This window comes from Pipra filicauda, unplaced genomic scaffold, assembly GCF_003945595.2.
Source record: "Pipra filicauda isolate LSUMZ 115617 unplaced genomic scaffold, ASM394559v2 scaffold26_size5592650_pilon, whole genome shotgun sequence".
Taxonomy (NCBI): Eukaryota; Metazoa; Chordata; class Aves; order Passeriformes; family Pipridae; genus Pipra; species Pipra filicauda.
In genome coordinates, this window is record NW_024104387.1 from 5,407,096 (window position 1) to 5,432,643 (window position 25,548).

General features: G+C 39.1%; 1 protein-coding gene and 1 long non-coding RNA gene across 4 annotated transcripts in view; one reads left to right on the forward strand and one right to left on the reverse strand.

Annotated features, from left to right (window-relative positions):
• GALNT18 (polypeptide N-acetylgalactosaminyltransferase 18) overlaps positions 1-25,548 on the reverse strand; it is a 228,942-nt gene that overhangs the window by 153,222 nt on the left and 50,172 nt on the right. The gene's annotated exons all lie outside the window — the stretch shown is intronic.
• LOC120323476 lies at positions 3,045-8,088 on the forward strand. The gene is made up of 2 exons (XR_005563952.1): positions 3,045-3,077; positions 5,446-8,088. It is a non-coding gene; the product is annotated as an uncharacterized LOC120323476 (long non-coding RNA).

Here is a 25,548-nt window from a genome sequence, read left to right on the forward strand (position 1 = left end):
AACCATATTAAGAGGGACATGTGTTAGCAGATGCCTCTATATCCATTTAAAATAATGTTTAACTCAGTGAAATAAATCTCTTTTTAATCAGCAATGCTTTAAAAGCTAAATTACAGCTAGAGTATGTAATGAAGAGATAAACTCTCAGAATAAAAATCAAAATTAATATAAAGAAATTAAGTTATAATTGCTTGAGGAGAGGGAACTATCTAACTTTACGAGATAGTTACAAAAGGCAAATCACAGCAGTTTCACAGAACTTGTTCGGAGCCTGCTTTTCTTCTAATCTCAAGTTTTCTGAGGACTCAAAGCAGAATTTCTGTAAATTTCAGGACAACACATAAAACCTGATCCCCCCAAGATCAGATTTGATAGAATTTCTAAAGTTTGAAATGACTGCCTACTTTTAAAAGCATTGAAAACACTGTTGCGGAGTACTCATGAATAGCATAAATCAATTTAGTAAGTCTGTTAAATAGCAGCATCTTTCCTTTTATCCAGGAGAAGCAGCAAGGTTCTGTACTTTAATGTACATTATTTCAAAGATCCAATTTACCTGTTTTACAGAATTTTCAAGGTAATGAAGCTCAAAGAAAAATCATCCTTTTTATTAACTCAACACATCAGCTTTTCATAAATGCAACCAACTGCTAAAGAAATAAATGGAACAAGATATGGAAAATGGATATGATTCTTGAGATTAGGACGTTATATATTTCTCTGTTACCAAGACAGCACTATGCCACATCCTCTAGTTCAAATTAAATCACGAACTTTCACACATAAGACCAGTAATGGAAAAGCAATTTGCAAATTTTCAGCTTATTACTGGGTGGCAGGCCAGCACCTGCCAATTGGTGTTAGCATCAGACTCTGTGTACTCTATACAAAATGTATTAATTACATAATGTGAGATATGCTGCTTGAATGGTACACAAACGTTCATCTAAGGATACCACTAAGGTTAATTTTCTGTGTAATACAGCTCTAGAGATTATGTATTTCCATGGATGACTGTTCATAATTTGTACTGGATTTGTACTGCTTTAGTCCTTTGTGTTACTAAAAGTTTTCAAAGGTCAAAAAGTCCCTGATCTGAACATCATTGAATCATAGAGAATGACTGGATCCAAATCCCACTGACAGTTACAGAAAAATTCCTAGGAGGTGTTGAGTTCTGAGAGCAACGTGAGGTGTGAATGCATGAGCTCTCTGAAAATAAAACACCACCAGGTAGCATCTTTGGATGCTCTGAATTACCAGCTAACGCCTTGCTGACACTTCAAGGCAGAATTTATCATCACAGTCATGCCCTACAAAGCTCGGCTCCCCAGGCAAATTTTGAGTTGCACCTTGCAGTCCAACTGGGAACCAGCACCCTGAAATTAAAATTCCATTCAATGTTGGCTTTATTTCAGCTTGAGAAATACATTGCTATTCAGGCAGCCTGACTGCTGCCTTTGCAGCTTAATATAGCAGCTCTTCTTCTGCTCTATGAACATACACAGTCTTTTTCTTCCATCAGCTTCACAGTTGTATGATCAAAGAAATTAATCTAGACCATGCTGCCATTATTCAGAGGCACAACTAACACAGTCTTTCTCACAATAGGGCAAATGAAATGTTTTTCAATCTTGCAGCTGTAACCATGATCACAAGAGATCCCCTCCCACCTCATACACTGTTTTGCCAAAGCAAAACTCGATTGCACCGGGTTATAAACCAAACCCATCATGTGCAGTCTGATAGAACATCTCCAGACAGAGCCAAAATTAAACTCCCAGAGAACAGCAGCTGGGAAAGAACTGATGGAATTTCACTCTCATTGCAGAAACTTATACAGACTGTGCTGTATCACAGGAACTAGTTGGATCTTAAATCCCAGCTAGAAAGATGGGATAAAAGGAAGAAATTTATAGTGATTATTGAAATTAATCAAGTGCCTGCATTGTTCTTCTGATATTTGACAGTTTTGCTTCAAAGGAATTGGTAATCCCAGGAAATCAGAGTAGAAAGTAGTTCTTAAAATCTTTCAGACAGAAATAAAAAATCTGATTTTCTTTCAGTCAATATGAACAGTACAGATACATTCATATGAATTAACCTGAAGGTACCTATAGAACAAGAAGAGGGGAACAGATTCACAAAACACTGCTCCTGCGATGAAGTAGCTATTTCTGGAGACAGGTATTTTCACAAGTTACTTTCTTTTCTGTAGCTTTTATTTCTCAGTAAAAACACATATTTCTTTCATTAGCATTTTTTTCTTTTATCATATAGAATCTTTTCTCTTTCTTCTTCTTCTACCAAAATGCCTAGGCCAGAGCTTTCAAAGCAAAAAGAGAGACCATTCTCTACCATCTGAGAAAGAAGACAATACTGGAATAAACCTCTAACAACATGAATTAAACTTATAGATTTTCTTTGACACATTTCCAGATAAAACGATAAAAGGTACAAGAAAAGTATCTCTGGGTTGAAATGAAAGGGAAAACACTAGAACTAAAATAAAATGAAAACGTGACTACTTCATTTTCGTTTCCCATAATCTCAGCAGATAATTGATATTAGCAATTTAAAAGCTTAAACTTGTACATTTTCCTTTGCTTATTACTGCAGTAATCCCATTGAAGGAGTCTGCCTAATTTTAAATGAAACACACGAAGTCTTGCCTTGGCTTTTTTTCTGCAAGGAATTGAGAATATCTATTTAAGTAGCCTAAGGTGTCTGTAAAGCTCTTTCTTTGTGACTCTGTCCACTCACCTGGAATGACAGGCTAGTGAGACATCAGTAGTGTTGAGATTACAGGTCAGAAACTGCCATTTGAGGTCATGACTACCAAAGTTAGAGCTTAATTTTAAAGCCAATGCTCTTCAATGTTTTTATAAATGATCTGAACGCAGGAATCAGAGGTACATTAAGTAAGTTGGACGATGATACTAAACTAGAAAGAACTGCAGACTCCCTCAAGGGTAGAGAGGCCTTGCACAGAGACCTGGATAGACCAGAGAGCTGGGCAATCACCAACCATATGAAATTTAACAAGAGCAAGTGCTGGATTCTGCACCTAGGAGGGGGTAATTCATACAAAAAGGGGTTATATGTACAAATTGGGGAACAAGAGGCTGGAGAGCACCCCCACAGAAAGGGACCTGGGGGTCCTGGTCGATGCAAGCTGAATCTGAGTCAGCAGTGCCCTGGCAGCCAGGAGGGCCAACCCTGTCCTGGGGGGCATCAGGCAAAGCATCGTCAGCCGGTCAAGGGAGGGGATTGTCCTGCTCTGCTCTGCACTGGGGCGGCCTCACCTGGAATATTGTGGCAGTTTTGGGTGCCTCATTATAAGAAGGATATAAAGCTACTAGAGAGTGTCCAGAGAAGGGCAACCAAGATGGTGAAGGGCCTCGAGGGTAAGACTTAAGAGGAGCAGCTGAGGTGACTTGGTTCATTCAGCTCAGCTCAGAGAAGGCTGAGGGGAGACTTCATTGCAGTCTACAGCTTTCTCAAGGGGGGAAGTGGACAGAGAGGTGCTGATCTCTCCCTGGTGAGCTGCAATAGGACATGAGGAAATGGAAGCTGCATCAGGGGTACTTCAAATTGGGTGTTACAAAAAGGTTCTTCGCTGAGAGGTCGTTTGGTCACCACAACAGGTTCTCCAGAGAAGTGTTCATGGCACCAAGCCTGCCAGAGTTCAAGGAGCATTTGGACAATGCCCTTAGTCATGTGATTCTGTTTTACATAGCCCTGCAAGAGAATTGATGGGTCCCATCCAACTTAAGACATCCTATGATTCTTATAAACAGAAGAAAAACTGATTTCACAATACTTATTCATCAAACTTAATGGTGAAATCTATACTTTTTTCTCTTCTATGTGATATTCCTTTTCACATAAGTATATTTCTCCATGTCACATAAAAATACACTTATCAGTACTTGGTGGAGCCACAGTAAAGCTTATTTATTTGTATTTTAAAACTAAAACTCAAAATTCAAGTAAAAATGAGAAATCTTTTAAGCTTTTTTCCTTTTTTTCTCTGTAATTTTGAAGAAATTAACCGGCACAAGTCCAAGATTCTTCGGGATGCTGATTAAAATATTCCATGTGATATAAAGCACACAACGAAATTATGCTATGATAACAGTGCCCTGTGGGGTCATTCTATAAAGAAACAGGTGTCTCTGCTTTACCTATTTATTGCCACTTTAGTGTCCACTGAAATGTGTCAGTACCAGGAGAGCGTAACCTACGTCCTAGAGCTCATCATCATAGGCTGGTTTAGACAAACAGTATCCATGAATTCACAAGCAGAAGAGACTCCCAGGTTCACTGAGCGGTTATTTTCACTGTGTGTGGTAACCAGCTCCAGAATTCCCTGAAGTACTAATTGCTGAAAGCCAGAAGGATACTTCAGGGAAACTGCTGTTTCGCACATTTTTTTCTTTCCTCCATGTGCATTGGCTGCTGCCAGCAACGGGCCAACAGGCTAGAAAAACCTTCCTAGGACTAGCTTTATATTCCTTATGTAATACATACATTCCACCATGCATTATGCACTATACAGTGCAGTGCTCATTACACAACACATATTTTAGATAACACACTGACAACTGCAGAAGCAGGTAACTACGCAATGTAACTTATTAACCCAAATCCACGCTGCAAATTCTGATCCTGTGAAATACATGCAATTAAAAAACTTTTTTTAAAACAAACAAACAAACAACATTCTTAAAAAATAAGAAAATCAGGAATAGAAGCCTGATCTGCTTGTGCTCAGTAATCAACACCTTTTTGACTTCAAGAGTCAGATATGCAAAAGCTGCAGTCGAAGTCCCAGATCTATATTTTCATCAGGAGAAGGTCTGGCCAGAGAAACACAAGCCTCTTTGTTTCTCGTGCAATGGTGGTCATGCACAAACTAAATGCATAGAATGCCTCAGTTGTACGTATTTATAGGACTTAATTCAGAAAAGTAACATTCCAGTTTTGTGCACTGGCCTGAAAGAGGCTAAATAAAAATGCATATGCTTTCATCACTTTATCTTAAGTGGGAGAGCTATTAGTGTGGTTTGTTATAGTAATCAGTTATTACACTGAGTTACAACGTAGTAGTATCTGTTACTTTGCACTTCATTGAGAGGAAAGGATTAACTATTCATAATAGTGAGATATTTATTGATGAAAGCCTTAGTAACAAAGCAAAATCAGCAGAGTACTACATGACCTCTTTCCAGTTTTGCACAAGATATCCTTTTGAATCTCTTTCTTAGTGAGCCTCTGCCAAAAGGTGAAAGCATGACAGGTATTAAAGAGGGTTAATTAATACAAAGGTTGGTTTTGCCTTACATTCTTTATAAGGTAAAATGTAAGGGCATGTCAGGAAACTAGGTCAGCTGTAATCAGTGAGTGAGGAACTAATCTGCAGTGTGTGCTGTGGTGTTTCAGATCAACCCAGATTACATTAATCTGTGTGACCTGCCTGCAGTGAGTCCCAGCACGTGACACCGAAAACAGTCACAGCACGGGAGTCACAAGAAGACATCGTCATGTTCCTGCAGACTAATGCTTTCACAGGAGGCAGGGGGAGAAGCACTCAGCACAACTCACCACCTCATCAGGAGTGGAACTGACAGCACAAATAAGATGGATTTCCAAGCCAAGTACATCTTACTGACTTTATATGTCACTTTGGTATGTTTGCATTCAACACAAGCCAACAGCGACTTGCTTTTATGCCTTTCTGTGTACAACATTCCGTGGTTCCAAAGATAAGTTTAGTAACAACCTCTTAAGAATGCAAATGTAAAATACCACTTGTTTTCCAAGGGAACTTTCACCTCCTTCCAGTCCTTCCAAGCCCACTGAAGGACTTCCATGAATAAATCTCATTGTGGAAGCCCCAAGCCCATTGCTGAATGAACAGCAAGCACCTTTCAGAGGTGGCACGTCAGTGAACCCTTCCTTCCCTCCATGAAATAAGAACTGCACACAGTCAACAAGCTGCAAGGAAGGGCAGTCACACACACAAATGTGCTGTTTGATTTGTATAAATAGCTTTCCATTAAGTGCCATTAAACAGAGTCATAAACCCCAGTTTATATTCCTGCAACATGCTTCAATTTCCAGTTTAGACTTGGTTTGTACATAAAAGGTATTTTTGCTCTTAGGCAAACAAAGATGACTATTGGTTCCTTCATGGAACTCCACATGCCGAACTCTTTATGACCCAGGGACTTTATTACACACTTCCCCATGCCAGAATGTGAAATTACGGATCTGAGCTTTCGTTTTTTCTGCACTCACCAGCCTCCATCTGAAATAAATCCAGCTACACAATGCTTTTCTATATTCAGTTTTCTCTAGGATCCAAGTTCCTTGGATCCCATGTTCCAGCTGGGATTTATTTTTAGTCCAGATGACATTTGTTCTAAGAGTCACAATATGCAAAGAGACCTGGATCTCATGTTTACTATGGTTAGCATTCATTTCTCAGTAGAGTTTACAGTTCAGAAATACAACTTGGTACAGGAGCATTTCTGTGGACAATGTAGGATTGCTTAAGAAACAGAGGCATGGCATTTATCAGCCAACAACAAATCTGGGCCTCTTCATTGTATTCAGCCTTTCCAGTATTTTCAGGAAACTACATATTGATAATACAGCAATTATATTAATTGATGAGACACATGATGAACTACTGGGGCTAAAAGGGCTGGAATTCATGCTTATTCCATTCAGGTTCGAACCATCAATTTCCACAATTCCCAGCAAAATAGAATAGTGCAATCTTTCCTGCTAGCCTAGTTTCCTGTTATTATATTTTTCAAAACTTATTCTTTATCTCTCGCTGCAGAGACAACCAGAAAGGGTTTTTTTTCTGTGAAAGATGACCATGAATTTTCCTCTTCAAAATATAAAGGGTCTGTAAAACAGAAGATGTAAACTGATAGAACTGCCAACTTCAAAAGACAGATGAATCCTATATTGCCCCAAGAAAGACTATTTGGGGCCAAAACTCAGGTGATTTCCCTTTAAAATACTCTTATATCTGAAAGAGTCTTTGAAAACATTTTGATAAGCAGAGCAGGGTGAGAGTACAACAGATAGATTTCCTCTCCTGGGTTATGAGGTGTTGTCTTGCCTGCTGACATCTCAAAGAAAGAACTTTTCAGACCTAATTTGAACCATTACAGAGCAAAGTAGCTCAGGTGAGCCCAGGGCAAGCCTGCCTGACTGCCTCTAAGGCACAAAAAATTGCACTGAAAATTGCCAAAACCACCTTTGCCCCGGCGTTGCCACATAGGCTGTGAGACATTTGTAAGACATACCCATAATTCAGAGGAAAGCATCAAGGTCTGGAACACCCCAAGAATGTATTCAATAAACTGGATTACTTAACAGCTTCTTATATCCCTTGTACACTTTCTGAGACAATGTTTCTCCAAAAGCATAGTGGGAGACCAGATCAACTTCCCTCAGTGCTCTCAGAGGCTGGGATTCCTTGGGAGAAAACCCTTCTCTTGGGATGGTGTGAGTGCCACACCAGTATGTGTCTAGATTCTTAAAGCAGAATGATTCCACCTCATTCTGCAGAACAACACAGAGAGCCTAGTGAGAACCTACTCTGTCTAAGTAAGTAGCAAATAATTTACAGTGTAGTAAAAGGTTTTATATGTATTTATTCAAAATAAGCTTTATAACTGGCTTTTCATAAATTCACAAAGTGAGTGGCACGCCCATCAAAAATACGTACCCATTCGCATATTTTTGAGAAATATTTATCCTGTACACAAAAATCTACGTGATAATAGCAAGATACACTGGCTTAAATGAATTAGACACAATATCAGTTGACTAGTTTTCTATCTTCATCTGTGCCAGTTAAGGATTTTTATATCATCCATTTTACTACAGACATCTGGATTTAACAAAGTCATTGTTAGAAATACCTTTAACAGAAATCACACTCGTGGATAGAAAGAGTACATGTGGAATAAAGCCTTTTGCATCCATAAAATTGTCCTGTGGCCATCTGTTCAGAACACTAGTTTAGAAAAAAAATAGCCAATAAACTCATATCTTTTTCAACCCAAGCCTCTTTTCATTCTTCCCCTTAAAGAGCACTAAGAAACCAGCGTGAACATTTTCTGTCTTAACTGATAGGTCAGAATAGTGGTTGGTCTCCAACTAAATGGCAAAGGAAATGATGCATAAAGAAGAAAATTGTAATGCAGCTATGGATCACTTCTGACACTTTCAATTAAGGTTTTGTTTAGTTAAGCACTTACAAATTTAAATGAGCAGTTTTGCAAAAAATTAATTAAAAGATTTCCAGCTTTCTTAAGTTGTCTGACTTCTCCAAAAAAACCCCAACCTGCATTGTATTTGTATTTTATTGTTTTCATATATATTACTTTCAGATAACTGCACTCAGCAATACCAAATCCTGATGCTGAATTCTTTGCAAACTAAGTGCTCTGCTTAGAGTTTGCTACTCTTTTTATTAGGAACATTTGCATGTCAAGATTGTTAAATTTGCATTATTAACCTAGTCATTTTTTAATAATTCTATTTCATGAAGGGAGGATTATTCTATCTACATGAATATATCTAGTAAGAATTAAAAATCAACTTTAAAACTGAAAATCTCTCCATAATCAGAGCAGAACCTAAGTAAATGCCTAGTGTGAACTTTAGCATATTCATTTCATCTGATAATGGTATCCTTCCTGGTATTTACTGAGAATTCACTATGATATAGGAAAAATCTATATGGTATTTGCTCATATTCTTTTTATAGCAGTATTTGTAAAAACACTACATCTCTGAATGTGCTCCTTTGAAAACTTCTGTCTTTCCTTCCACAATAACTTTCATTTCTGCTACTCTTGAATTTATCAATTACCTTCCCAATGAAACACCAACTGTTGGAGGGAGTGGAGAGACAAAGCACAATTTTATTTTTATTTATTCTCAGATGCATCAGACAGGTAGAATTCTTTCCCAATCAAAGACTGCTTTGATGGTTTATAATGAGATCCACCAGGAATGAAAATCAGCACAAAATACAGGGCTTGAGACAACTTTGCTTCAGAAAAGGAAAACAAAACAAACCAAAAAACTCTCCTACCAACAGCAGGCCTGACAATCCAATTCACACTGCAGCATCTCACTGCAGTTCCTCATTTTGAAACCCACATAGGAGAATCCAAAGGGATCCACACTTCACAGACCACATTAAAACTACAACTTCTCTGACAATAGACATGTATAAAAACACATATTTTCTTATTACAGTACTAGTCCATGATCTCTTGAAGATACACACACCTCATAACTAAACCTCTCTAAAATACTGAAGGCACCATAATGCAGTAAAATACTCTGTGACACTATGCAGAGACTCTCTCTCCAGCAGCATAAAATCCCTTTGAGTTTTACCTAGACCCCAATTTAAATGCTCAAAATTAAAGGAGTTACAAGCCTCAAATTAATTAATATGTTCCAAAAACTCATTCTCGTGGTATGGAAGTCACTACATTGACAAATTAAGGCCTCAGTAATACAATGTCATTAACAATATGTAGATACAATATCAAAAATTCAGCTCTTATGATCAGCTTTAAGTGCCTCGGATACCCAAATAACAAAGGCTCATCTCAACAGTTTTCACACCTTCCTCTAAGTCCTCAGCACCGTGTGTTGGAATTTAAATCTGCCTGAGGAGACTGAATTATATGCACTACACCCATTAGAAAGTATTTGCAATATTAGCTAAAACACAGGAAAACCTCTGTAATTAAAAACATGCAACTAATGTATCTCAATGGCATTTTTTTAACTTGAGAGAACACAACACAATTTGCAGACAACCACTCCTAGGGAATTTCACAGTTTCAACATTTTCAAATATCATTTCTTTCAACGAAGCTTAATGTCCCTCTTGAAGTCATTCAGGAAATTTGCCCAGGTTTCATTGACCGAAAACACAGGGGATTTGAGTCATAGTATAAATATTCCAACAGTTTTGCATTTCCTATTAAACAGCAATACATTTCTACACCATCTAAAACAAGAGTAATGGAGTACCTATTCTCACAAAAATGGAGTAAGCTCTTAAAAACAATGACTTTGTTTTTACTAATTTCAATATAAACTTTAAAGTAGTTTAAATAAATAGTAACCTACATAATCATACTCTCAAATTTAACTTTTTCTCAGTATTTCTCAAACACAATCTGAAGAATGTGCTTGTTGAAAAATCAGGAACGTGCAAGTTGTGGGTTACATCTCATTGATAAATCTCAGTCATAGAGGAGTGCTAGATGAGTTTGCAAAATCAGAGATGTTGTTATCTGCAGGGCAGTTAATTTGATTTTCCGAGAAGCACATTCCCTGACTGAATTCATGCGCATGCATCTGTGGCATGCCAGACATCAACCCGATCTATCCTCTAAATCAGAATTAAATACAATAGCTAAGACCCAAGGAAAAAAGTCCTCTCCCTGTTTAAATATCTTGATGCTGTTAGTGGCATGGTAGCTACTACAGATTCAGTAGTGTGATTCATATTTCAGAATCTCTGTGTACTGTTAGGGGAAGAGAGACAGTGATTCAAATCAGGAACCAAAAACAAACAAACAAGGAAAAAAAGAAAAAAAACAAATGAAAAGCTACAAGCTACTCATAGCTTTCCTTTGGAAAAATAAGAAGTTTTCACAGGACAAAGATCAGGACCACTTTCTCTAGTTGCTATTTTCATTCTTAGGAGCACTAATACAGTATACAAATTCCACCCATAACTTTAAGCTTCCTGCTTCCAGCGAGGTTGATTCCAAAAAGACATTTTTGCTTGCTTGGAAAGCAGTCAGACACAGTAAAAATGGGCTTTTGAGTCTACAAAATTTTTACAATCATATCCAAGAACTTCTACTGTTTGGTGCTCTGTCTACAAAGGAGCCTTCCAAATACACCATCAATATATTATCTTTGTGCTGTAAGAGAATGATTTAACCTCTGTAATAATGCCTTCACTTGGCTTCGAAAGATCATTAATGAAGGCAGTTATTGCAACATCAACCCTCAGAAATACCATTAAAACATATCAATACGTTTATTCGTGCATAAGGTTGGCCTTGCAACCCTTATTACCATAGTGTGCTGCTTTGCTAGTCAAAATTTTTAGAAGTGTTTAAAAACTTAGTTGCTTAACAGCTGCCTATAGAAAGAGTCCGTGTTTACTCTTTATTCACTTCTCATTGGAGTCCAAAATTCTAACTACATGGTATCATTTTGTGTCCTTTTTCATCCATTTAAGATAGGTTTGTGGACTTAAATATCATAGCTTTTTTTCTATTTCTGGGATGTATGTTTAAAATAGCTTATTCACTAGCAGTGCCAACATGCTGACATACCACAATGCTTTTTTGCATGAAAAACAGGTGCCTTATCCCTTGTGTTCATGCAACTAAGCAAGTTTTTCTGTTAAGCAGAATGTTTGTTCCTTCCTGTTTCTCACAGAAATCTACTATAAAAGTTACCCAGCACAGCAATTCTGTTTTAGTTGATGCTACTCAGAGGCCACCAGGCTAAGCAATGCCAGCCTTCGGGCAGCTAACACTGGCAGTGCAGGCTCAATCCCTTGTAAATTGATTAATATATTGCTTTCTAAAAACCTTACATGCCACACCTTAATTATGTCCACTCTGTTAAAATATAACTCCAATTATCTCTATTATCATAACTGTTTCTTCTATTCATTTCTGCTTGCTGAAATCCCCACAACCTTCAAGTACCCAGTATATCCACAGTGACATCAAGCTATACTTCGAACGAGCTGGACTGCTGTTCACATTTGAAGAGTGTTACTGGGTAGGCATCTGAGCTCAGTTTTCTTTGAAATGGTCACTGGGGTAAGGCATATGAGCCACAGCTTCAAAGTCAGCTGAGCCTATCTCCCAGTTATCCCAGGGTTGTGTGTCATGGTTGACTTTTTGATCGGGATTCAGCTACACTTCTTTCCTTAATCCTGAGTCACAGTAATTGCATTACTGAGATGGCAGTGCCTAATTAGTTCTGGAAATGGTAAAGAACTCCAGGAAGAGTATCTTGGCTTGTAACATCCAAGACAGAGTTCATCAGAAATAACTATTCTCTGTGTATAAGCCAGCTCACTGAACTAAGGGGTTCAAAACAGTCTGTGGTCTGACACTCTTAAGCTGTTTTCAGATTTGCAATAGCTGCTCCATAACAGCTGAATTACCATCCTGGAATTCCTTGGTTGCAAGTGATCTCAGTAGTCCCCATCCCACAAAAATTTAGTAGGTACTTGAATCTTACTGTCAAACAAGTAAGGACAAGTGAGGTTCTGCATCTGACCAGCTGCTGGAAACAGGAGTCTCATCTGTCCCATTCTGCACCCTCTTGGAGAAGCATAGGCATTTGTTCTGGAAGATGAACAGTCCACAGAAGTCACAGCTCACATACTCAGTGTCTACCTCTTTTGTAGCATTTTTTTTTTCCTTTTTTCTCACAAAAGTGACAAGAACCTCATCCAGAGGAAAAAAATTCAGAAACTAAAATAGAAGCCTGTTATTGCAAAAATATTAAGAGAAAGTTAGTCTGCTCCACCAACACTAAGTTACATAAGGGTTCTGGGCTGATATAAATGACAGATGGCAAATAGCTGCCATTTGTTAATGACCTAAATCATCACAGTAAGCTGACACTGCTGTCACACAAGTGTCAAGATTATTATTCAATTTTATAAATAAAGTCTATAGGAGTTACCATATCAGACAAGAATTTTCTCTATCAGCTCCAGCGTGCTGCCTCCAGCAACAGCAGAGACACTTACGCTTAGGAAGAAAACCAACCTCTGCCTGCAGTGTCACTAAATGGCCTCCAGTTGAATTGCCACTACTTTCTGTGCTAACTTCTTTCCACAAACAGACTCTCAGTCCACTTGGAAAACTCTGCAATTGCAATATTTTGGAAAAGGACTACAGTGCAGGAACATACAGTAGTTCTTCAGACCAGAGACTGTGGTCCTTCTGCAGACTGTGGATGGGGGAGACTAACTCCAAAGTAAAAGGAATGTGGCCAATGAAAATGTTATTGCTAAGAAGCTAAAGTGCATTCAAATAAACAGTATTTAGAGCAAGGATCATCAATCAGCTGTTTTCAGAGAAAACTTTCATAGTTCAATTCAGCTCAGCAAATACTGGCTGACACATGAAGCAAAGGAAGCATTGCCAAATAATGAGGAAAACTCTCAGTGCCCTCACTAACTATGGAAAAGGAGGTATGACTTTCGTAAAATAATTTATTTTCTTTTTGAATAAGGAAGCAATTAAACAACAAACAGTTTTATTTTAACTTGACAAACAGTTTTATTAAAACCATTCACTAGCTTTCTCTGAAACACAGACTTGGGCAGAACTATTTTCCCATTATTTTCCCATTTATTAAACCAACCAAGTTTTTACTTGTTAGGTGCATTAGATTATGTCTAAACACCTCTTTTGATTTGCATGGCTCAGGATGTCTTGCAGATCTACCCTCTGGAACACAGTTTTCTATACTACTGTAAGATAAGCACGTAACAATCCACAGCTTTACTCTGAGGCTGATGTAATGTGGGATTGTGACCAGCATTGCCCTTTGATTCTAACAAGATTCTCACTACCCAGTGCACAGGGCAGCATAAGCTGAGTGGCTGAACTAATCAGCAGATGATTTCACTTCACCAGCTTCAGCTGGCCCAGGAAATGGCAAACACCACGACAGCTCTGCCTGCACCGCCCACAGCAAGCTCCAACACCCGGCCCTGGCAGCAACTCGTCCATTTAACAGAGCTGGAAAGCCTTCCTTGACACGGGCAATACAGCAAACACCCGGAGAGATCTAGGGCACAGATATACCCCCAAAAATATTTTGTTCCAGTAGCTTTTTGATTAAGCAATAATGCAAAAATACACCCCTCAAACATGAATTAAGGCCTGCTGCAATTAAGAGGGTGATCTATTAAGGCAGCAATTTGTGATTTCGCTTTTCTAGCTATGCCCCTGACAGACGTGGCTGGCTGTACCTCACAGAGCTGAATTAGGCGGTTCATCTAAAAGAGAGGAAATTAAACTTGGCCAGCAGGGTAGCTTCTGATGATTCCACCTCAATTAGACATAATTATTTCAGGTCCTAGCACCATAGTTTGAAGACACAGATCTCCACCAAGCAATTCCCAACAACTCACCAGTTTCCTTTGCTCTTATGTTTTATGAGGCGTGCACAGTTCGTGCACGGATGTTTGGTGTCTTAAGGAAAGTTTCTCTTGCATCGTGCTGCCTGCAGGAAGCTGGCTCCTTACCCATGGATGGCAGATGGCATCATCAAAGTAGCACAGCTGCACTGTAAGTAACTCCTACACTAAATGAATTACTGCCTCTGCTAATGGGATCCACTGTCTCAGATATGAAAACACCAGAATCCAAAGGAATGAAAAGGCAACTGGGTAGCAGGGTGGGGACTGGAGTGCCTTTTCCTCTCTGTTGTACATCCCTGATAAATCTGCCAAGTGGCAGGTGTCCCCTGGACTGAGAAGGCTCTCACATGAACAGCTGGAGGAGTCAGAGTGTTCAGGACACTTTCTGAGTTTGTGGACTAGAAGCCCTAAGCCATCTAGCACTGCTGTATTTTTCTAGCAATAGAGATGGCACAGAGAAAACCACGATGTCACTGCTAGTATAGGATGGGATCCTTGTTCTCCCGTTCTATTAGCACAATACCTATGAAGAACTTTCTTAATCACTGCTCAAAACAGTGTTCTGCTGCTGGTCTGCTCTACAAAGGGTCCGCCTGGTCACTACAGTGGCCATCTCAGTGGTGTCCAATGTGCTCTGCCAGCTACATCCCTCACAACCAGTCCTACCTCCTGATCCACCTTCCAGGCAGAACAGCCAGTGTTGACACAAGTCTCTCTGCTGGCAGGGTTAAACAGGCTCTGATGCTTTGACTACATGACAAAGAACCTTCTGCACGCGAGCACCAAAATCCAGTTTGTGCTCCACGGAAGACACATTTATCAGCAACGCCATACTACCCCATGTACAGCACTTTGTAGGAACAAAACAGGCAGCCTATTTAGACAGAGGAGAAGACTCTCCCAAGTCACCTATTCCAATGACATACATGGAAATTTCTGCATGCTTTTGCCTATAAAATGACAATGATGCTGTTAGGTGTATGAGATACACCTGGACAAAACTGGTAAAATACAATTAAAAAGGAAAAGGCTAAAAGCAATTTACTAGCATAACAGAAAAAAATGTAAGCTTTTCTTGGTATATAAGGGAGGCAAAACTGTATCAGTACATTTTCAGAAATTATTAGGTCTGCTCTTTTCATGGTAAGTATTATTTAGCATTGCAAATATCACCCTGTTATTAAGTGGTTCACAGACTGTGAACAGGTTGAGTTTTGTTGTGATTGTGAAGCCACAGACAACTCCTGGAACAACCTGGAAGCTATGCAAATATCAGCTTTTGAAAATGAAAATAAGCAAAACCCAAGGGGGAAAAAAAAAAAAAAGAAAGAAAAAAAAAGCCCCAACCTTGCTTAAAGGCCATCTTCAGCCAGATCAAGGCTGAATGTGATGCATTATTTTTATAGAACATCAGATAGGAAGCCAGCAGGCAAATCTCCTTATTCTGTCCACTGAGAAGACAGCTGGACTGTGGAACAAACAGAACCATTAAACTAAGGTTTTTGCACAGCTGCAGAAGCTACTAAAGCTTTGGTGATGTGTGGGGAAATAATCAATGTTATCAGAGGATTCTGATTGACTACCACACTTTCTCAAAGGAAGTCAGTCAGTGTGAGAAGCTGGGGGTAGATACACAGACAAGTGTAGACACAGATTCTCAGCATGCTACATCAGGCCAAAAAAACTCCACATTGCTGTATTGTCTGCACACCAAATTAATAAGCATTTACTTTGTTTAATCCATACCAGCAAAATAGATTGTCCTAAGTTTTCAAGTAATGTGGCTTTAAATGTGACTCCTGACTGAAGAGAAAACACATGTTAAGCGGTTCACAGGCTTTATGTTTATAGTTTTCTATTTGTTTACATAAAATCTATTTTTGGCATGAAAAGAATAGGAGTTGTCCTTTTTCAGGAGTAAGTAGAACTTAAAATTTTATGTCCATACATGATTCTAAATGCCATCTGAAAAATGGTTACAGTGATAGTTAATGACTCTGTATGTAATATTATGACTGACCAAATCTGATCAAAAAAGGCTGCTAATTTAAAGATTTTTCTTTTAATCTTTGCTTCTCATCAACCCTTGTGTAAGACGACAAACACTTATGGTTCTCTCCCTGCAGATACAAGAGACTGCTTCACAGTCTGTGTCTTGATGAGAAGACAGAGTAAATCCCCCAAGGCCAACTGCCATACAGTCAGCAAATACCCTTGAAATCTTACTACTTTTCTTTTTCCTACTCCCCTCTTAATTCACACTATGCTCTTATGTGGCTTTCCACTTCTTTTTGTCAAAAACCATTAAACTCATTAAGCACTTAATAATGTTGAAACAAGAGCAAGAACAGATGAGAACTAGCTGCAGTAATTGGAAAGTCTTGCATCTCTCATCAGTGGATCAGCACACGGCCTCAGCACAGCGCTGCTGGACACACCACACTATTCAGAGGTATGAAGTGCAGACTTAAAAGAAAGGTGGTACATCAGCCCTGTGCACATCTCCCCAGGACAAAAAGCTGGACTCAGCCTGCAGAAAAGTCAGCATAGCAAAACTTAAGTTTGCCCATGAGATATGAGGGAGTGATGACATATTATAAAAAATGCAATAATGAACAAAAGGACTATGTCAAGGTTCTAATTCCTTTTATTTTGCTTCCCAACACCAATAGCTCAGGCAAGAAAGCCCACTGCAAGCCTGTTATTATCCTGAAAAACAGAACAGGCCTAGAAACAGAGAATTGGCTGAAGAGCTTTAGTACACAGATTGCTCCTCGGTGACCATTTGTATCTCCTTGTGCCTCTCACAGGAAGCTGGTGTCTCATGAGGCACCCAATGGCTGTCCTGTACCCATGTTATTTCAGTAATGGATTTGCACACGCCTTTCTACATTTAATTTTCCAGCTTCACAGAGAATGGAAATGCCTTAAAATTAAAAGTTTAAAGTTAGTAATCCTTCTAATCCAATTTATATGTGTGCATGAAGCTAATTAATACACTAACTTCTTCCTTGGGTTTCACCTCCAAGTCTGAAGACCTTTCTCTCATGGACTAAGGAATGGTCTAGGGAGATGCATATACACAGAAATATTCTTATAGAACATTCATGTAAATATTACAGCAGTCAACACATAAATGGGTGAGTGGTTTGTGGAGTGAGGCCAATCCTCTACACTAACCTCTAAAGTCTATCAGCCATTTCTGTTTCTTATTATAATATCCATGGCTCTCTGTAGCAAACTGAATTTGCTGCTGTAAGGAACATAAAGCATATGCTAATAGCACACAAAGCAAGGTAAGATGCAGGTCACGAGAAAGCAAAAACTGGAATAAAGTCAGAATGTACAAGCTCTTTTTGGACTTATGTTCCATAATCAGTCATTTCTGGGAGTGCAGGGTATGAGATATTGCTATCTACATCATGCAATTCCCCTGGAGCATCCCTACCACAGTAGGGAACAATTAAACCCTAAAAGTTGTGTCCTGAAAGTCTTCTAAGAGCAACACATCTGTTTGCTTAGAGACACTTAAGCACAACTAATTTATTTGCTCCCCCTCGCCACCCTCAACTTAGATTAAATAACAGCTCTGTGAAAAACCAAGGGTAGCCATGACTCTGGACATCATTAAGCTGTTTGAGACTGACAGATAAGCGCAGAAGCAGCACCCAGATAGATCTGGCTCACTTATGCTGTCAGCCCAGAGAAATTAGGACCCATGATCAAAAAAGATTCTCAGTGCCAGCTGAGGTGACAGGACAACTTTGGAATACTTCAGCCGGTCAATGTTCATTCTTGGCACCCCGTCTTCCAGAGACACTTAACCTGTCAGTTGTCTGGATAATCCTCTACCAAAAAGAGAGGAAATATATGATTTTACTTGAGCAAGTAAGACTCACAGGAAGAGAGCTGAGAGAACCCTGAGTGCATGGGGAAGAGGAAAAGTGGCATGGAACAACAATGGGAAAACACAAGAAGGTGGCTAAGAGAAATGAGACATAAATCATATTGCAGAAGGGGAAAGTGAGGGCACACAGGAGAAAAAGATTGTGGAGACCTCAGGTACTGACCTGAGGACCATCTTTTGCAACTTTAGTTCACTGCACCCAATTCTGTAAAATAGGACGTGCTACCTTTGTCACCCTAAGTCACCACCTGCAGTGAGGACAAAGCCAGTAACAATTCTGGTGCCTTCAAGAATGACAAGAGTGGGGCCCTTCAGCTAATGCAACTACAAGCAGAGAATAGCTTTTTTTAACCTTCTTTTTTTAAAAAAAGATGAAGAAGAGAAGGAAAGAGTCTGTGAGGACACCCTCGTCCCCTCCTCCAAACATTCTGCCAACAGTAGCACTATGAACACCATCACCACCACCACATTCCCAGCAGTGCTCCGGGGGGTGAGGGTCTGGGGATTGCATCAAGGAATTTCCAGTCTAAAAATCTGAACTTCCACTGTCCACGATAAGGAAGCTCTTGTTGCACAGTCAGCCCTTCCTTGTCTCCTCACAAAAGAGTTTGGGTTAATGGATGTTTACCCGCAGCTCTTTCACCCTTGTATAACACTGGGGCTTCCAGCATTTCACAAATTAAGAGAGATCACAAATTAAGAGATGTAACTTCACTTACAGACTGGGAAACTGGGGAAGACAGTGGGACAGAAAGAGGCAGTGACCTATGCACAGTCACACAAATAATGGCTGGTTCCCATTTCTCCACTCCAAAAGCCTGAAAAATCTGCTTCTATTTCCTCAGTTGTCTTTTATGCTTTAGAATTATTTTTTTATATATATATACACCACCAAAAAGACTCATTCAATTCTTCTCAGGCAAAACGATCTGGAACCAGAAAATAGTGCATCAGATGTGTTATCAAGAGCTGCTGCTGCTCTGACTGGACAAACACTCCATAACAATTTGCTGTATTGCAGGAGGAAAAAATATTGCAGAAATAACTAACAGACTATTTTAATTTTGTTGGAAAAAAAAAAAAAAGGTATACCTGAATGCAAAGGTATGCCTCTCAAAAAGCCATTATGTCTTCTGTAATTTCCTTTAAGGCTTTTGCTTTTATAAACTATTTACTTTTCCAGGCTATTATGATCAACAAAAGTAACTGCACTGGAGCCATCGGTAATGGCTAGGCAGACATTAAATTCACCACAAGTGAATTTAATCTTTCAGCTTGTTCAAGGAAAGACAATGAAAGCAGTGCCTTTAATTTATGATATTGTTTTAACATTTAGCTCATTCAGTACAATATAACTGATGACCTTATACTGACCCAAAAAACCCCTATAGCTGTGATACATTATCCTTCAATTGCATGCACAAAGGAGTTTTTCAGGAGTTGCTCATATTTACAGGTTAAGGCCAGGAAGCCTCACTGCTCATGACATTCCAGCTCCCACACAGGAGCTCTCTAACCTCACCCAGGTTTGCACTGACCCCAGTAACTTGGAGCTTACACAAGTTTTTCCTAAGTTTAATCCAGATCAGGTTTTTCCTGTAAATTCTGCACCAAACTCAACGTTTCAACTGTGTCAGTCTTTACTTAAGGACAATAAGCACTAAGGACTAAATTTAAATTAAAAAAAATTCTTCTATCATTTACTTTGATCATTAAAAATCAATCTCCAATCTGAATTCACTTAGTCTAAGATTCAAACCATTGCATCTTGCTATGCTTTATATCTAATGAACATACAATTACTTCTCACTCATTTAAATACTCTGGCAAAGGATGCTAAGATTAGCCGTTAACCTTTTTTTTTTTCAATTAAAAATTAGACTTCAAGTCTCTGACTTCAAGAGACATTGCTAGTCATGGTGTCTAGGCCCTTGGTAATCTGTGGCATCGACACAGCAAACAAAAGCACTTGACAAAAATCAACCTTGATATCATAGCTTCACCCTGAAGGAAAAAGCTTCACAAACAATACCTTGCATAGCAAATATGTGGCTGTTTGTATGCCACAGGCCTGACAGCGTGTATTAAGAGAAAACAAGATTAGATGAAAAGTCTGACTTTGATTTATTTTTCCCTGCTAGCATTCCAAAGCCAGTGCCAGTGTTGGAAAGAGAAAATAAACTGAATTCTCTACTGACCAATATTTCTTCAATAAAACTGTTAACTAGATTTTGATCACTGAGCACTTACGCTGGGGTACACGCAAGCCAGAAATAAAGAACCACCTCTCTTGGCAAATCAGTGTTGGCCTTTGCCAATAGCCACTTGTAAATTTTAGTCTAAGACATCAGTGTTAACAACTGATGATTTCTCTTCCTACAAGAGACAATTTGCATGACATGCAAAGATATTAACTCAGTACCTGTTTTAAAGTGACAAATGCAATGATGCAGAACTAGCCTGAGCAAAAAAATTTTAAAAAAGCAACCCAATACCACTAGTTTGCTCTTCAGTTGGCACGAATATGGATATTCCCACTGCACAGCTAACACTGGCAATGAGACACACCAAAATCTCTTCCTAACAATTTAGAAATATTCCACTTTTCTTGTAGCATTTCCCATTCTAAGTATGAGAAAATTAAAATCAAAACCCAGGGAAGAAGGGTAAAAAATGTTCATTTGCAGTTGGAATTGTTGGAAACAATCTGTTTCTGCTCCTGAGGTTTGACATGCATACCTCTTATTTTACCATAGTTTCCCTACTAACATTTTTTCCTCCTGTTTAGGGAGCAACCAAATAGTGACAAGCTTCTCTACAGCATCTGATGTTTTCCAAGTGCCATGTTTATAAATATAACTGCAGATACAAACTATTCTTGCCACCTGTCCCTTAAAATGCAAGGCTGCCCTTTAAATGTTTATTTTACCTGAAGTTCATCCATGTTCTGGAAGTTAATGAGCCTCCTGAAACTGCTTCATAAATATCTTCCTTTCTGCAGCACTTCTTTTCTATAGAAAGTGTCTGGGGAACCTCTGTAAAGATCATTCATATGTAGTAAGAGCCATAACCTTTTACCAATTTGTGCATCTTAAAAACAGAGAAAAATTCTTGGTAGCAGCTGCATACAAGGTGAGCTAGCATGCAGACTAATTGAGGAGTGACATTTCTCTCCCATATTCAAAATACAAACAATTATAGAAATGTAGAAGGGCATTACATTTACTTCCCTGCTGTCTGACTGTTGGCAGGAGCCCAGGCTTGTACTATATTGGCCTACTGAAAGCATATGTTCAAAAGCAACTCAGCAATGCCCCTGCTCCCAGCCAGATCTCAGGAACAAAGAAACAAAAACAACAACAACAAAAAAACCAACCACAAAGTGGAAATCTTACTAATTGTTCTCAGTGGGAACAACTCGGGGATGTTTGTTTCACATTTGTTGTCAAACATTCTTTTAATATAGAAAGACCTAAATTTTTAATGTGTACCTTCTCTACAGGCCGTGTATAGCCCTGCAAAGCACGCACCAATCCAAACAGCTGGAAACGACCCCGGCACAGCTCAGGTCTGTGCTAGATCTACGCGTGTCTGTCTCTCCTGGAAGGAGGAAGATGTTCTTTGTGAACTGTCACACCATCAAAAGGAGTCAAAGTTATTAATGCTTACAGTGGGATGCAATTTGGAAGGCTGCCCACCTCACTGCCTTCATCTTCGGCTTTTAGCTACTGAGCATGGGGGTGCAGGGGCAAAGAACAGCCCTCAGGGCTCTCTTGAGCACACCTTAAGAATTCCAGCCTGCTCAATAGTTGTGGCTGTAAATGAATCAGGTTTCAGAACTGTTTTGCAATAGGAAAGAAGAAGAGCATAAAAAACCAGATTAAGACTTTGTTTAAACCCTCTTCAATTCAACTAAATTGCCCTCACTTTCCTCAGTTCTGGACCGAAAACATGGAGACAGATTTCGCTTTTAAGTTTTATCTGTACATTCATATTCCCTTCAGTGGTATCACATGGGAATAATTACACTGCGATTTGGTTCAGTGCAGAGGAATCTCGAGATTTATTTTTTTTCCTCTGAAGAGCTGTCAAGGGAAACTAATTGTAAAGAACTCTTTTGATGACATGCTTTTAATGGCAATAAGGATATGATTCTAGCCTTTTTTTTTCTTTTTTTTTGCATTCCAACCCTGCCAGAAATCTTTCCAGACTGTAGGCTGCTTGTGAGTGTGGATAAAAAGCTCATCATGTGAGCAACCCCACTGGCATCAGAAACCCCCAAGACAAGCACAGGACTAAGCTGCTGAGAGGAGGGCTCATTATCAACACACCTTTTGGAAAGCGAGTTGAGAAGAGGGATACCAGTTAAAGAAAAGCTCTGACAATTTGGCATAAGTTCAGAAATAAATATGAGCATCACTTTAAGGGTCATTACACTCCTCATAGTTAGACTGCATATCACAAAAATTATGGTGCACCTTCCCCTACACATACCCAGTTGTCTTACAGCGAAGTTGGTTTTCTATTAGAGCCCTCACTCTTAGAGCACTGATGGGACTGTACCTGTAACCCCAAGTACCAAATCAGATGTCTCAGCCCCTGAGCTGACAACAGTTTACAGAGAAAGCAAAACAAAGCCATTTGCAGTCCCTGTATGAATTCTGTAATACACAGAAAGCAAAAGAGAGTGTGTGCATTTATGTGAGACTGTGTAAAATAGGGGAAATAAATGCAGATGGCTTGACCTGTGAGATGTGATCACAGTCTATGTTTAAGAGCGTTTATGGAAGGGAAACTGAGGCTTCAATATTAAATGATTAAACCTAGCTATGCACACTAAATTCACCAGCCCTGCTTGTACAGTGGTAACTCTTGTTCAGCTCAACTTAGATCTAAAACTCTTTATAATTTATTAAATAGACTAAAAACCAAATAGAAAAATTAAATAGAAAAAACCAAAACAAAACAAAACTGAGGAGACTTTCTGAAGAACAGTTTATTAAAATCTTTAGTAATACAATCTCAAGCTCTTTGCCCTCTATAAACTCCTACCTGCATTTTACTCTCCAGCTCTATTCTCTCTCTAGACTGCTGTGGTGCTGCTAGTGAAGGGCAGTTAAGAGAAAGGCCTCCTTGTTTCATGCTAAGAGCCAAAAATAAAACACACACATATGAGACAGAACAGGTTTAATCCATATGTCAAATCTAAGGCATCAGTTCCCTCTCTTCACTGAAAAACTGGGCACATTTAACAAAATTCAACTTGGTCTCAGTAATTCAGAAAATGAATCAAATAAAGGGCAAAACTATATCTCTGTCCTCTGCTTACATAGTAAGCAGCTATTCTTGAAATGGGAAACCTTAATGCACTTAGTAACTGAATTTGAAGACATGCAAAAAAAGCTAAAGGCTAAGTAGATGTCTTGTCTTCTCTCCCACATCGCCTACCAGCTACATCACTAACATTTGCCATTTCCCTAGTGCATAGAATTGGTTAACAAAGGGATAAAAAGGTGTTGAGATGAAGGTGAGAACGAGTCGAAAAAAACAGCTCACAAGCTTGTCATTTAGAGTTAAACCTGCAGAAAATAATGAGCCCTTCTGCAGAGAGATCCTATTCAGAGTCAGACATCTTAAAAGTTGCAGCACACTGTCTGGGTTTTGCTGGCTCTCATTTCCAGGCTTCTCACCACTGGCAACGCACCCAGTGAACACTGCAAAAACAACTGCTGGAAATGCAAGACTGTCAACTGCAAATGTAGCAGACACTGCAAAACACTACAAGCTCCAGAACATTTAGCCTTCCAGTCACAGAGTATGTAGCCCACATATTTCATCACGCCTCAGACTACATTCTGTCAAGCAAACAGAAAAGAATATCTGCAGTCAGAGAAACAGATCAAATCAGCTTTCTGCAAAGAAAAAAAAAAAAACAAAGGAAAACAAATGCTAAAAGCATAAAGATATAGTTTCTGTAACTGAGGACACACAGTGTGTTCAGTTGCAACGATAATGGACTTCAAGAAATACCTCAGAGAGTTTACAGTCTCATACTATGTTTTTTAGTATTTCTAGTGTTCAGCAACCCATTCTGTACATGGGAGTGATAGGAAATGCCTTTTGATCTTCCAAATTAGCAACAAAAGTATGGCAAGAAGGGCAAAAGCTCTTTAAAAAGTATCAAGGACATGGACTGGTGTGTGTCCACATCAGAAGGCACAGTATTACCCTAACAGCTGTATCACTGCCTGATACCTCTCTGCCTCTAAGAGCCTGCAAGTCACACAGAAAGGAGCAGGACTCCATACCACATATCTGTAAAAGCTGCCCCTGGAATCACTGCAGTGCCTCAGAGACAACCAGTTCCTCCACTGAAAAGGTGAATCCTTAAGAGCTTTGAAGCCAAAGTTTAATGTAGCAAGAGAAAGACTTTTTAGCCCAGAAACAATTTCTATTGCATCAAACCCCTCATAGAGTTTGGCACATGGCAACATTTAGAAGCCAAAGAAAGATCAATCCTCAGATAGATCTAACATAAATAAGATACTAACCCTTCTCAGAGAGCACTTAAGCACAGACAAAGAGAGGAAAAGCAAGATTTAACCCACCATTACTCAGCCTTTGCTTTCACTAACATGTATTTATTCAAACATAGTTTTCATTGCAGATGGTTTAATGACCCCCACTCTATCAGGTCCATATCGAGTTCAGTGCAAGTTCCCAAGGCAACCTTCAGAAGCTGCTTTACCAGAAGGCCCTTACAACTGTGTTTATGAAAATTATTCTCAAGTATTACACAAGTGGGATTTTTAAAAATCAACTTATGAGTAAGAGTAATAAGCAGCAAGAAACCTCAATCAGTTGGAGGATTGGTTAAAATATTAGTTTTATCCTCAGACTCTAGGAGGTTGACTAATTGCCTCTGCAAATATCTCAATCCAAGCAAGTCTGGTATGGCTGCCTGATTAAATTCAGAAGGGTATTGTTTCTACTACCAGAGCTGCTCTGGGGAAACCATAAAAGAAACCTACACAGAACCCCCAAACTCCTTTTTTTATATTATCAATGCATTAATTTAAATATTCCCACATACTGCTGCAATTGCATTAGTAGTCTGACTTACCGTGCCACTGTAAAATCATCGCTTGATTCTGAATTTCACCTATTTATCTTTGGTCTCTGTGCCACAGACCACCATGAGATATCATTCCAAAATTGTAGGTCTAACTGGCCAATTTTGTTAAGAAGGGTACCTTCATGCAGGGGTACAGCAGTAACTGCTAATCACAGCAGAGCACCTCCCAAACCTGCAACATATCCAGGGAACTGCAAGTGAATTCCTACCTCGAAGATGTCTCATTACTGAGCACTTACTTTAAAA